This window comes from Oncorhynchus kisutch, linkage group LG29, assembly GCF_002021735.2.
Source record: "Oncorhynchus kisutch isolate 150728-3 linkage group LG29, Okis_V2, whole genome shotgun sequence".
NCBI lineage: Eukaryota > Metazoa > Chordata > Actinopteri > Salmoniformes > Salmonidae > Oncorhynchus > Oncorhynchus kisutch.
The window spans coordinates 7,818,839-7,832,794 of record NC_034202.2 but is presented as its reverse complement, the minus strand read 5'-3'; the positions used below and the strand labels follow the sequence as shown (position 1 = coordinate 7,832,794).

The 13,956-nt window shown below is 43.6% G+C and overlaps 1 pseudogene; it reads left to right on the top strand.

The window, feature by feature from the left end:
* The window catches only part of LOC116358223 (dimethylglycine dehydrogenase, mitochondrial-like), a 57,461-nt pseudogene that overhangs the window by 41,909 nt on the left and 1,596 nt on the right, over window positions 1–13,956 (top strand).

The window sequence follows — 13,956 nt, the reverse complement described above, 5'->3', positions numbered from 1 at the left end:
GGATCTAGTTTGCCAATCCAACTCACGGTTAGCTTCCAGTTGGCCATCTACCAGTGGCTGACTCAGCTTTTAATTGGCTCTGAGAATTTAGCACCATCTGTGGGATTTATTTTTGAAATGATGCCCATGGTATATTAAAATACAGTTTTTCCATATGAAAACTATGAAACCTTCCGTGTAAGGGCCCAGTGACATAACATCATGTACGTACTTGCAGTGAATAGTCTCCTTTCTAGAGCCATCCTTGTATGACTGTTTTATTATAACACAATGTTAAGTTTATCATATCATATCTCAGCCTCCAGTATTTATGCTGCAGTAGTTTATGTGTCGGGGGGCTGGGGTCAGTTTGTTATATCTGGAGTACTTCTCCTGTCCTATTCGGTGTCCTGTGTGAATCTAAGTGTGCGTTCTCTAATTCTCTCCTTCTCTCTTTCTTTCTCTCTCTCGGAGGACCTGAGCCCTAGGACCATGCCCCAGGACTACCTGACATGATGACTCCTTGCTGTCCCCAGTCCACCTGGCCATGCTGCTGTTCCAGTTTCAACTGACCTGAGCCCTAGGACCATGCCCCAGGACTACCTGACATGATGACTCCTTGCTGTCCCCAGTCCACCTGGCCATGCTGCTGCTCCAGTTTCAACTTCCACCTGACTGTGCTGCTGCTCCAGTTTCAACTGTTCTGTCTTATTATTATTCGACCATGCTGGTCATTTATGAACATTTGAACATCTTGGCCATGTTCTGTTATAATCTCTACCCGGCACAGCCAGAAGAGGACTGGCCACCCCACATAGCCTGGTTCCTCTCTAGGTTTCTTCCTAGGTATTGGCCTTTCTAGGGAGTTTTTCCTAGCCACCGTGCTTCTACACCTGCATTGCTTGCTGTTTGGGGTTTTAGGCTGGGTTTCTGTACAGCACTTTGAGATATCAGCTGATGTACGAAGGGCTATATAAATAAATTTGATTTGATTTGATTTGATCAAGAAACGCTAGTCCGAAAGCACCTCCTCTGAAGTCATTACTGTGAATGTATTTTCACTTTCAGTCAACTTACTTATTCAAATATAATTGTTAAATATATAAAGTAACTAACTGCTGTCTCAGTTAATACTTTCAGTCATTACATTTGAAATAAACCAAGTAACTAACCCCCAAGTGTCTGTCTGTTCTCCCCAGTCCGAGTTTCAGGCGTACCAACTGGTTCGGTCCAGTGGGGAGGGAGTCTAACCTGGTGATGGAGAAGGTTGAGGTCGTGGACCTTACACCCTTCGGGAAGTTCATGGTTAAAGGGAAGGACTCCCAAAAACAACTGGACAGACTGTTCGCTAACACTATGCCCAAGGTAAAGAAAACACTATGCCCAAGGTAAGGAAAACACTATGCCCAAGGTAAGGAAAACACTATGCCCAAGGTAAGGATAACACTATGCCCAAGGTAAGGATAACACTATGCCCAAGGTAAGGATAACACTATGCCCAAGGTAAGGATAACACTATGCCCAAGGTAAGGATAACACTATGCCCAAGGTAAGGATAACACTATGCCCAAGGTAAGGAAAACACTATGCCCAAGGTAAGGAAAACACTATGCCCAAGGTAAGGAAAACACTATGCCCAAGGTAAGGAAAACACTATGCCCAAGGTAAGGAAAACACTATGCCCAAGGTAAGGATAACACTATGCCCAAGGTAAGGATAACACTATGCCCAAGGTAAGGATAACACTATGCCCAAGGTAAGGATAACACTATGCCCAAGGTAAGGATAACACTATGCCCAAGGTAAGGATAACACTATGCCCAAGGTAAGGATAACACTATGCCCAAGGTAAGGATAACACTATGCCCAAGGTAGGATAACACTATGCCCAAGGTAAGGATAACACTATGTCCAAGGTAAGGAAAACACTATGTCCAAGGTAAGGATAACACTATGCCCAAGGTAAGGATAACACTATGCCCAAGGTAAGGAAAACACTATGCCCAAGGTAAGGAAAACACTATGCCCAAGGTAAGGAAAACACTATGCCCAAGGTAAGGAAAACACTATGCCCAAGGTAAGGAAAACACTATGCCCAAGGTAAGGATACACTATGCCCAAGGTAAGGAAAACACTATGCCCAAGGTAAGGATAACACTATGCCCAAGGTAAGGATAACACTATGCCCAAGGTAAGGATAACACTATGCCCAAGGAAAGGATAACACTATGCCCAAGGAAAGGATAACACTATGCCCAAGGAAAGGATAACACTATGCCCAAGGTAAGGATAACACTGTGCCCAAGGGAAGGATAACACTATGCCTAAGGGAAGGAAAACACTATGCCCAAGGTAAGGAAAACACTATGCCCAAGGTAAGGAAAACACTATGCCCAAGGTAAGGAAAACACTATGCCCAAGGGAAGGATAACACTATGCCCAAGGTAAGGAAAACACTATGCCCAAGGTAAGGATAACACCATGCCCAAGGTAAGGATAACACTATGCCCAAGGTAAGGAAAACACTATGCCCAAGGTAAGGATAACACTATGCCCAAGGTAAGGATAACACTATGCCCAAGGTAAGGATAACACTATGCCCAAGGAAAGGATAACACTATGCCCAAGGAAAGGATAACACTATGCCCAAGGAAAGGATAACACTATGCCCAAGGTAAGGATAACACTGTGCCCAAGGGAAGGATAACACTATGCCTAAGGGAAGGAAAACACTATGCCCAAGGTAAGGAAAACACTATGCCCAAGGTAAGGAAAACACTATGCCCAAGGTAAGGAAAACACTATGCCCAAGGGAAGGATAACACTATGCCCAAGGTAAGGAAAACACTATGCCCAAGGTAAGGATAACACCATGCCCAAGGTAAGGATAACACTATGCCCAAGGTAAGGATAACACTATGCCCAAGGTAAGGATAACACTATGCCCAAGGTAAGGAAAACACTATGCCCAAGGTAAGGAAAACACTATGCCCAAGGTAAGGAAAACACTATGCCCAAGGTAAGGAAAACACTATGCCCAAGGTAAGGAAAACACTATGCCCAAGGTAAGGATAACACTATGCCCAAGGTAAGGATAACACTATGCCCAAGGTAAGGAAAACACTATGCCCAAGGTAAGGAAAACACTATGCCCAAGGTAAGGATAACACTATGCCCAAGGTAAGGATAACACTATGCCCAAGGTAAGGAAAACACTATGCCCAAGGTAAGGATAACACTATGCCCAAGGTAAGGATAACACTATGCCCAAGGTAAGGATAACACTATGCCCAAGGAAAGGATAACACTATGCCCAAGGAAAGGATAACACTATGCCCAAGGAAAGGATAACACTATGCCCAAGGAAAGGATAACACTGTGCCCAAGGTAAGGATAACACTGTGCCCAAGGTAAGGATAACACTATGCCTAAGGGAAGGAAAACACTATGCCCAAGGTAAGGAAAACACTATGCCCAAGGTAAGGAAAACACTATGCCCAAGGTAAGGAAAACACTATGCCCAAGGGAAGGATAACACTATGCCCAAGGTAAGGAAAACACTATGCCCAAGGTAAGGATAACACCATGCCCAAGGTAAGGATAACACTATGCCCAAGGTAAGGATAACACCATGCCCAAGGTAAGGATAACACTATGCCCAAGGTAAGGTTAACACTATGCCCAAGGTAAGGTTAACACTATGCCCAAGGTAAGGATAACACTATGCCCAAGGTAAGGATAACACTATGCCCAAGGTAAGGTTAACACTATGCCCAAGGTAAGGATAACACTATGCCCAAGGTAAGGTTAACACTATGCCCAAGGTAAGGTTAACACTATGCCCAAGGTAAGGATAACACTATGCCCAAGGTAAGGATAACACTATGCCCAAGGTAAGAAGAACACTATGCCTAAGGTAAGGAAAACACTATGCCCAAGGTAAGGAAAACACTATGCCCAAGGTAAGGAAAACACTATGCCCAAGGTAAGGAAAACACTATGCCCAAGGTAAGGAAAACACTATGCCCAAGGTAAGGAAAACACTATGCCCAAGGTAAGGAAAACACTATGCCCAAGGGAAGGAAAACACTATGCCCAAGGTAAGGAAAACACTATGCCCAAGGTAAGGAAAACACTATGCCCAAGGTAAGGATAACACTATGCCCAAGGTAAGGATAACACTGTGCCCAGGGGAAGGAAAACACTATATACAACTCACTGTATTAGTACTCAATGTTCTCTTATATCACATCTTACTGTATCTCACCAACACTATGCCCAAGGTGAGAGAAACTGAATGTGCCACTGCTTCACGCCAGGCTAAACTCATTCACTCTCATAGACAACTCACTGCACCACTGTATGACTCCCAGTCTCTATGAAACTCGCTACTGCCAACAGGAGGCGGTGTTGAGTTTGAACATAATGACCTGTTTGAGGTTGTTGGGCTTAGGAAGTATATTTATGTTCCTCTCTCTCCCCTGTCAAGTGGGCCTAATTAACATCAACCATATGTCGACCCCCACTCAGAGTCTACACTGAGGTCACCATTACCCCGCTCGCACCTGGAGAGTTCCTCCTCATCACAGGACCGGATCAGAACTGCACAACCTCAGGTAACACACACGGAGACAGACGGACAGACTCTAAGCAGCTCAGGCCAGGTGTAGAGTCAAACCGTCCCATATAACATGATTCAATATCCCATTATCTAACATTATTCTAACCCACATAAAAAACACTGCTAGTATAACTCTGTACTCCAACTCCTCACAGCAGCTGATAATGTAAACGCCCCCTCTCTCTGCTCCAATAGGGAACAGCACATTAAAAACGAATTCATCTCCTATTCATTCAGCTCTCTCACACCCCGAGACAGCTTAGTATTGTATTTCGCCCCCTAGTGGTATCAGGAGAACACTGACAGTCAGGAAATCTGCACTGCAGCCTTACGGCAGGGCAGGCAGAGGTGGCCAATCTTCTCCACCAAGGGCCCTGTGGGTCAATGGTTTTGCTCCAGCCCTGCAGTAGAACACCGGATTCAACTGATCAAATCCTTAATGGAGACTTTGATTGGTGGATTAATTGAGTCGACATTGTGCAGGCGTTTCTATTCCTTGAAATTGTAAGTTTAACCATATAACCCTATGGATCCCTCTCTAACCCCAGGTGGATAGGAGACAGAAGGAGGGATAACGTAACATGACAGAGGACATTGGGGTGTTGGCTGTGGCTGGACCAAAGACTAGAGACGTCCTCCTGAGTGACTTTCTGTAGAACATGAGCGGTCCCCGAGTGGTGCAGTGGTCTAAGGCACTGCAACTCAGTGCAAGAGGCGTTACTACAGTCCCTGGTTCAAATCTAGGCTGTATCACATCCAGCCGTGATTGGGAGTCCTATAGGGAGGTGCACAATTTGGCCGTCATTGTAAATACGAATTTGTTCTGAACGGACTTGCTTGGTTAAATAAAAAGGTTCAATTATTTTTTATAAGCGATGCAGGCCTCAAGTTACTCCACTGCAAACCCCTTCAACTGGCTGGCATCAACCTCAGAGCTACCAGGGTCTCCTACACAGACGTGTGTGTGTGTGTGTGTTTAAGAGTACATGTGTAGCATGTACAGCGTAACTGACTGCGTGTGTTTCAGGCGAGTTGGGCTGGGAGCTGTATCTACCTCCGAAGGACATGGCAGCGGTGTACCATGCTATCATGGAAGCAGGACAGGATGAGGGAATCGACAGATTTGGTACCTACGCCATCACTACGACTGGAGAAGGGCTTTAGAGGCTGGGGTACACACACACACAACGTCATCACTACGACTGGAGAAGGGCTTTAGAGGCTGGGGTGCAGAGGTACACACACGTACTCTCATGCGGTATGGATTGACGTATTTTTTTTTATCAGATTAACTTTGACACCAACCCTCTGGAAGCTGGTCTGGACTACTTCAATCAATCTCAACAAGGTAGACATTGTTACATTGTTACTCTCTCACCAGTCAGCCACCGTCTGGGGGTTCAAGTAGAGGTGTTCATATTCAAACCGGGTGGGTTATGTTTAGATGTTATGAAATTGTGGCCATGTAGCCAGTATCCTAATTCTCCTACACACCTGTATTCTTTAATAAATGCTATGTTTAAATACAGTACACACACACAGACACACAAACATCACTCTCCTTGTCTCCAGCCTGCAGAATTCATCGGTAAGACAGCACTGCAGGAGATCAAAGCTAAAGGTCTGAAGAGGAAGCTGTCGACGGGACCATCTGGCTCAACGGCAAGGTGAGCTGTGTGTGTCCGCCCGGTGGCAAAAAGGCAACACAACAGAGGCTTTCACTTACACCAACAGTGTTACCAACAATGTAGATTATGGAATGCATTATAGATGTTCCACAATGTGGTTTTTTAATGCGTAATATGTATTGTCAATAATTGTATCATTGTGGAGTGACACTTTAATAATTGTTTCTAAACTCTACACCACCCAGCATTGTCCTACAGTACCTGCAACCATCATATAGAAAATAATATAGCTTATTGCCCTGTTCTCTCTCTCCTAGGTGGTTGGCAACACTACATCAGGGACCTACAGCTACACCACCCAGAGGAGTCTGGCATTTGCCTATCTGCCAGTGGAGCTGTGTCCTGTGGGGCAGAGGGTGGAGGTGGAGATGTTGGGGAGGACATACCCTGCCATGGTAGTCTAGGAGCCACTGGTCTTCACTTAACCCACCAAGAACTGGCTGCAGAAGAAGGTTAAGATTAAGGCCTACACACAGGGGGGGGGGGGGGGGGCAGCTTAGAACCAGACTACCAGACCTGTATCCAAATAGGATCTGTTTTCTTTCAAGTATTTACAGAAAAGGTGTGCTTTATTTAGCTACCTTCTGGTGCTAATTGCAACCCAGGTCCATTTAGAATCTCCAAACAGAAGAACTGACACCAACCACTAACAATGTGATGTGAACTATGCTGTCTACTGTAGTGTTACTGTTATGATTATGGTGACTTATGATGAAAAAGACTGACATGTGATGAACAATACTCAAATGACACCCTATACCCTGTGTGGCCCAAAGTAGTGCACACTATACAGGGAATATGGTATCATTTGAGATGGAGACTTTGACAGTGATGTAAAAAATACATTATAAATTACTTCCTCTTTCCTATTTGGTCACCTGGTTAGGAAGAAGCAGGAACAACTAAAGTAACCCAGAATGTGCATAAGAGCTCAACTCTAGGTTCCAATTTCCAATGTCCATACTAGCATGGACGGATTGTTTGGTTGGAGTCTTGAAACCATTCAACCCATAACTGCTTAGCAACAGAGGCAATCATTACTGATAGGTGGCATTTTAATCTCTCAGTATTGCGGTGGTATAATTCTGTCTACTGTAGTCGTTTTGTACATTATATAGAAGAGACTATGAACTTTGATAATGCTTTGTATAAACCTCAGTGTGCTGCCATCCTGTTAGAAGGTAACAGATTATTTTTATGACAGAATACTCAGTCTTAAAAGCAAGGTGGGCATATTGCAGACGTAATAACCTGAGCACAAGGACAAGCTAACTAGCTAACGGGCAGTGGTAACCAAAAGGAACAGTATTTTAAGAACACTATGTAAAATAAATTGTGCTAAATGTGTTTACATTATTTTGTCAAATTGTCTGTACATTTGAACTTTGGTTAATTAAAGCCAATGGTAAGCTTGGTCCTGTGCTGTCATGCGTTTTCTAATGATTCTGCATATTTCACACACTATAATTCATCCCTCTCGCTGTATGGAGCAACATCAAGCTCACTGGTTACATTAACTTGGCTGAGTATTACAAGTGTCTCTCCACTATAACATAACTCAGAGTTACTTGCGTAACCCCGGTTCTATGATACTACGAGTGAGACGTCTCACATTGGGATCCGCTTGGCGGATCACTGGGCTTGAAGAGCCAATCCCACAGCGACTGGCCCACTGGTCATTCTCAAGCATGCCTCTCTTGCGAGCAGGGAAACGAGGTGTAACCCTGAGTTCTATTCCAAATGCTTGATCCAATGTCTCACATTAGGATATGGCCAACACCTGTATTGCAGAAATGCTCTCCATAGCCAGGTTAGTCCTTATAACATCACTCCACAGAGGCGCCGAGACTGAGCACCAACTGGTAAATACCTTTTAAGCGTATGAGGGGTGGCCTAACATGCCATAACGCAAATCTCCTGTAAGGAGATGCCTTAGAACAGTGCCCAAGAGGTAGCCATACCTCTGGTGGAACGAGTTTAAAAATGAGGGCGCTGCAGTGGATAGCTGCTGTCTTAATAAGGGCTCCAGACCAATTCTCCTATTTAGTGTTTTTTTTTAAATATATATTTTACGCCAGTCTTAATGTTTTTGTACACAATGTTTCCGCCATCATTTCCTATGACCTGAAAACAGCTTCTGGACGTCAGAGCAGCGATCACTAACCTCCATTTGGATGAACATTTCTACTTCAATGAGTTGGCAGCTCTGAGCATTCTGCGTACGCCGGACCAGGCCCTGATGCCCTGGGACTCGGCAGAGGAAGCGGCGGCGAAAAGAGGAAAGCGAGGCGGCGACATGACGAGACAACCTCGGCGAGCAAGTAGACCGCCTGTTTTTTTGGCAAACGTGCAGTCAGAGGAGCTCTGTTCGAGACTATCCTATCAACGGAACCTGAAAAACTGCAACATCCTATGTTTATCGGAGTCACGGCTGAACGAGGACATGGATATACATCGATGCATCGTTAAGATCGGACGGCAGACTCGGGTAAGGCGAGTGGGGGAGGGGTGTGTTCCTTTGTTTAAAAAATGATCAAATAAAACATTGGATAGGTGCAGTGAAATGTGCTGTTTTACATGGTCAGCCATAGTAGTACGGTGCCCAAAGAGCAAGTTAAGGTTAAGTGCCTTCCTCAAGAGCACAGCCTTTTTGGTTACTGGCCCAACCCTCTAACCGCTAGGCTACCTGATGCCCTGGTAACAAAAGCTGGTGTGCAATCTCTAATGTTAAGGATGTCTTGAGTTTTTGCTCACCCGAGTTAGAATACCTCATGATAAGCTGCAGACCATACTATATTTTTAGTAGTTGTCTTTTTACCACCACAAACCAATGTTGGCACTAAGACCGCACTCTGTGAGCGGTATAGGGCCACAAGAAAATGCAGGCAACGTTTTTTTCTGTCCGGTGATTTTAATGCAGGAAAATTGAAATCTGTTTTACTTCATTTTTACCAGCATGTCACCTGTGCAACTAGAGACAAAAAAAAAAAAAAAACTCTAGATCACCTTGACTCCACACAAAGAAACACATACAAGTTCTTTCTTCACCATCCCTTTGGCAAATCATACCATAAATCTACCCTCCTGATCCCTGCTTACAAGCAAAAACTCAAACAGGAAGTACCAGTGATGCGCTCAATACGGAAGTGGTCCGACTAAGCGGATGCTAAGCTACAGGACTGTTTTGCACAGTGGAATGTGTTCCGGGATTCATCCGATAACATTGAGGAATTTACCTCATCAGTCACCGGCTTCATTAATAAGTACATTGACAATGTTGTTCCCACAGTGACAGCACGTACATACCACAAGTCATGGATTACAGGCTCCCTGGCATCCAGGACCTCTATACCAGGCGGTGTCAGAGAAAGGCCCCAAAAATGGTCAAACACTCCAGCCACCCAAGCCATAGACTATTCTCTCTGCTACCTTACGGCTAGCGATACCAGTGCACCAAGTCTGGAATCAACAGGACCCTGAACAGCTTTTACCTGCAAGCCATAAGACTGATAAACAACTGCTTTAGAGCTAATCAAATGGCTATCCGGACCTGCATTGACCCGTTTTTGCACTAGCTCTTGCACTGACTCCATGCACACACATTGGACTACCCACACACTCATTCATACTGTACTTACACTGACATCCCAACACACAGACACACACACAACGCATACACATGCATACTGATGCCACAAATACACACACACAGCTGCTACTGTCTATTATCTATCCTGTTGCCTTGTCACTTTATCTATACAGTGCCTTAAGAAAGTATCCACATCCCTTGACATTTTCCACATTTTTTTAAAATGGATTAAATTGACATTTTTGGTCACGAACATACACATAATACCTCATAATATCAAAGTGGAAATATGTTTCTCAAGTTTTTCATTAAAAACTTAAATATCACATTTACATAAATATTCATACCCTTTACTCAGTACTTTGTTGATGCACCTTTGGCAGCAATTACATCCTTGAGTCTTCTTGGGTATGACGCTACAAGCTTGGCACAAGTGTATTTGGGGACTTTCTCCCAATATTCTCTGCAGATCCTTTCAAGCTCTGTCAGGTTAGATGGGGAGCATCGCTGTATGGCTATTTTCAGGTCTCTCCAGAGATGTTCGATTGGGTTTAAGTCCAGGCTCTGGCTGGGCCACTCAAGGACATTCAGAGACTTGTCCCAAAGCCACTCCTGTGTTGACTTGGCTGTGTGCTTAGGGCCGTTGTCCCTTTGGAAGGTGTACCTTCACCCCAGTCTGAGGTCCTAAATACGCTGGAGCAGGTTTTCATCAAGGATCTCTCTGTACTTTGCTCTGTTCATCTTTCCCTCCATCTTGACTAGTCTCCCAGTCCATACCACTGAAAAACATCCCCACTGTGATGCTGCCACCACCATGCTTTACCGTAGGGATGGTGCCAGGTTCCCTCCAGATGTGATGCTTGGCATTCAGGAGAGTCCTTTAGGTACAGTGCCTTGCGAAAGTATTCGGCCCCCTTGAACTTTGTGACCTTTTGCCACATTTCAGGCTTCAAACATAAAGATATAAAAACTGTATTTTTTTGTGAAGAATCAACAACAAGTGGGACACAATCATGAAGTGGAACGAAATTTATTGGATATTGCAAACCTTTTTAACAAATCAAAAACTGAAAAATTGGGTGTGTAAAATTATTCAACCCCCTTAAGTTAATACTTTGTAGCGCCACCTTTTGCTGCAATTACAGCTGTAAGTCGCTTGGGGTATGTCTCTATCAGTTTTGCACATCGAGAGACTGAACATTTTTCCCATTCCTCCTTGCAAAACAGCTTGAGCTCAGTGAGGTTGGATGGAGAGCATTTGTGAACAGCAGTTTTCAGTTCTTTCCACAGATTCTCGATTGGATTCAGGTCTGGACTTTGACTTGGCCATTCTAACACCTGGATATGTTTATTTTTGAACCATTCCATTGTAGATTTTGCTTTATGTTTTGGATCATTGTCTTGTTGGAAGACAAATCTCCGTCCCAGTCTCAGGTCTTTTGCAGACTCCATCAGGTTTTCTTCCAGAATGGTCCTGTATTTGGCTCCATCCATCTTCCCATCAATTTTAACCATCTTCCCTGTCCCTGCTGAAGAAAAGCAGGCCCAAACCATGATGCTGCTACCACCATGTTTGACAGTGGGGATGGTGTGTTCAGGGTGATGAGCTGTGTTGCTTTTACGCCAAACATAACGTTTTGCATCGTTGCCAAAAAGTTCAATTTTGGTTTCATCTGACCAGAGCACCTTCTTCCACATGTTTGGTGTGTCTCCCAGGTGGCTTGTGGCAAACTTTAAACAACACTTTTTATGGATATCTTTAAGAAATGGCTTTCTTCTTGCCACTCTTCCATAAAGGCCAGATTTGTGCAATATACGACTGATTGTTGTCCTATGGACAGAGTCTCCCACCTCAGCTGTAGATCTCTGCAGTTCATCCAGAGTGATCATGGGCCTCTTGGCTGCATCTCTGATCAGTCTTCTCCTTGTATGAGCTGAAAGTTTAGAGGGACGGCCAGGTCTTGGTAGATTTGCAGTGGTCTGATACTCCTTCCATTTCAATATTATCGCTTGCACAGTGCTCCTTGGGATGTTTAAAGCTTGGGATTCTTTTTTGTATCCAAATCCGGCTTTAAACTTCTTCACAACAGTATCTCGGACCTGCCTGGTGTGTTCCTTGTTCTTCATGATGCTCTCTGCGCTTTTAACGGACCTCTGAGACTATCACATTGCAGGTGCATTTATACGGAGACTTGATTACACACAGGTGGATTGTATTTATCATCATTAGTCATTTAGGTCAACATTGGATCATTCAGAGATCCTCACTGAACTTCTGGAGAGAGTTTGCTGCACTGAAAGTAAAGGGGCTGAATAATTTTGCACGCCCAATTTTTCAGTTTTTGATTTGTTAAAAAAGTTTGAAACATCCAATAAATGTCGTTCCACTTCATGATTGTGTCCCACTTGTTGTTGATTCTTCACAAAAAAAATACAGTTTTATATCTTTATGTTTGAAGCCTGAAATGTGGCAAAAGGTCGCAAAGTTCAAGGGGGCCGAATACTTTCGCAAGGCACTGTACCTTTTGGCAAACTCCAAGCGGGCTGTCGTGCCATTTACTGAGGCGTGGCTTCCATCTGGTCACTCTACCATAAATCCCTGATTGGTAGAGTGCTGCAGAGATGGTTGTCCTTCTGGAAGGTTCTCCCATCTCCACAGAGGAACTCTGGAGCTCTGTCAGAGTGACCATCGGGTTCTTGGTCACATCCCTGACAAAGGCCCTTCTCCCCCGAATGATCAGTTTGGCCGGGCAGCCAGCTCTAGGAAGAGTCTTGTTGGTTCCCAACTTCTTCAACTTGATGGAGGCCATTGTGTTTTTGGGGACCATCAATGCTGCAGAATTTTTTATTTTTTTATAAAAAAATTGTGAAATTTGGGGAGTAAGTAGGTTAAAATCTTCTGGAAATTCACAGAGGGTGCACAGCGGGACAAAGTGCTGAATTTAGGCTATTTAGCAAGTTCTTATTTATATACACTACCGTTCAAAAGTTTGGGATCACTTAGAAATGTCCTTGTTGTTGAAAGTGAAGCTCATTATCTGTCCATTAAAATAACATAAAATTGATCAGAAATACAATGTATTCTTAATGTTGTAAATGACTATTGCAGCTGGAAACGACAGATTTTTTATGGGATATCTACATACATTAGGTGTACAGAGGCCCATTATCGGCAACCATCACTCCTGTGTTCCAATGGCACGTTGTGTTAGCTAATCCAAGTTTATCATTTTAAAAAGGCTAGATTTTAAAAAGGCTAGGTTAGAAAACCCTTTTGCAATCAGTTGTACACCGGGGCCTCCCACTCCTCTTTCCATTCTGGTTAGCGCCAGTTTGCGCTGTTCTGTGAAGGGAGCAGTACACAGCTTTTTATGAGATCTTCAGTTTCTTGGAAATTTCTCACATGGAATAGCATTCATTTCTCAGAAGAACAATAGACTAACGAGTTTCAGAAGAAAGTTCTTTGTTTCTGGCCATTTTGAGCCTGTAATCGAACTCACAAATGCTGATGCTCCAGATACTCAACTAGTCTAAAGAAGGCCAGTTTTATTGCTTCTTTAATGAGGACAACAGTTTTCAGCTGTGCCAACATAATTGCAAAAGGATTTTCTAATGAACAATTAGTCTTTTTAAATGATAAACTTGGATTAGCTAACACAACGTGCCATTGGAACACAGGAGTGATGGTTGCTGATAATGGGCCTCTGTACGCCTATGTAAATATTCTGTTTTTTTTTGTGTTCTTTTAAAATCTGCCGTTTCCAGCTACAATAGTCATTTACAACATTAACAATGTCTACACTGTATTTCTGATGAATTTGATGTTATTTTAAATGTAGAAAAAAAAGTGTTTTTCTTTCAAAAACAAGGACATTTCTAAGTGACCCCAAACTTGAACAGTAGGGTATTTATTTTGAAATAGATTTATTGACTACGTGGTCCATGTTAAAGGGCACTTCATTTCATATACCATATATCCCGTCCACTCAAACGACCCTGCTGGAGCATGGCTCTGGAGATGGACACGAAGGGAAAGTCACTTGAAAGCTTAAGAGCTTTTTGAAAAGGTCTTTCAGCCT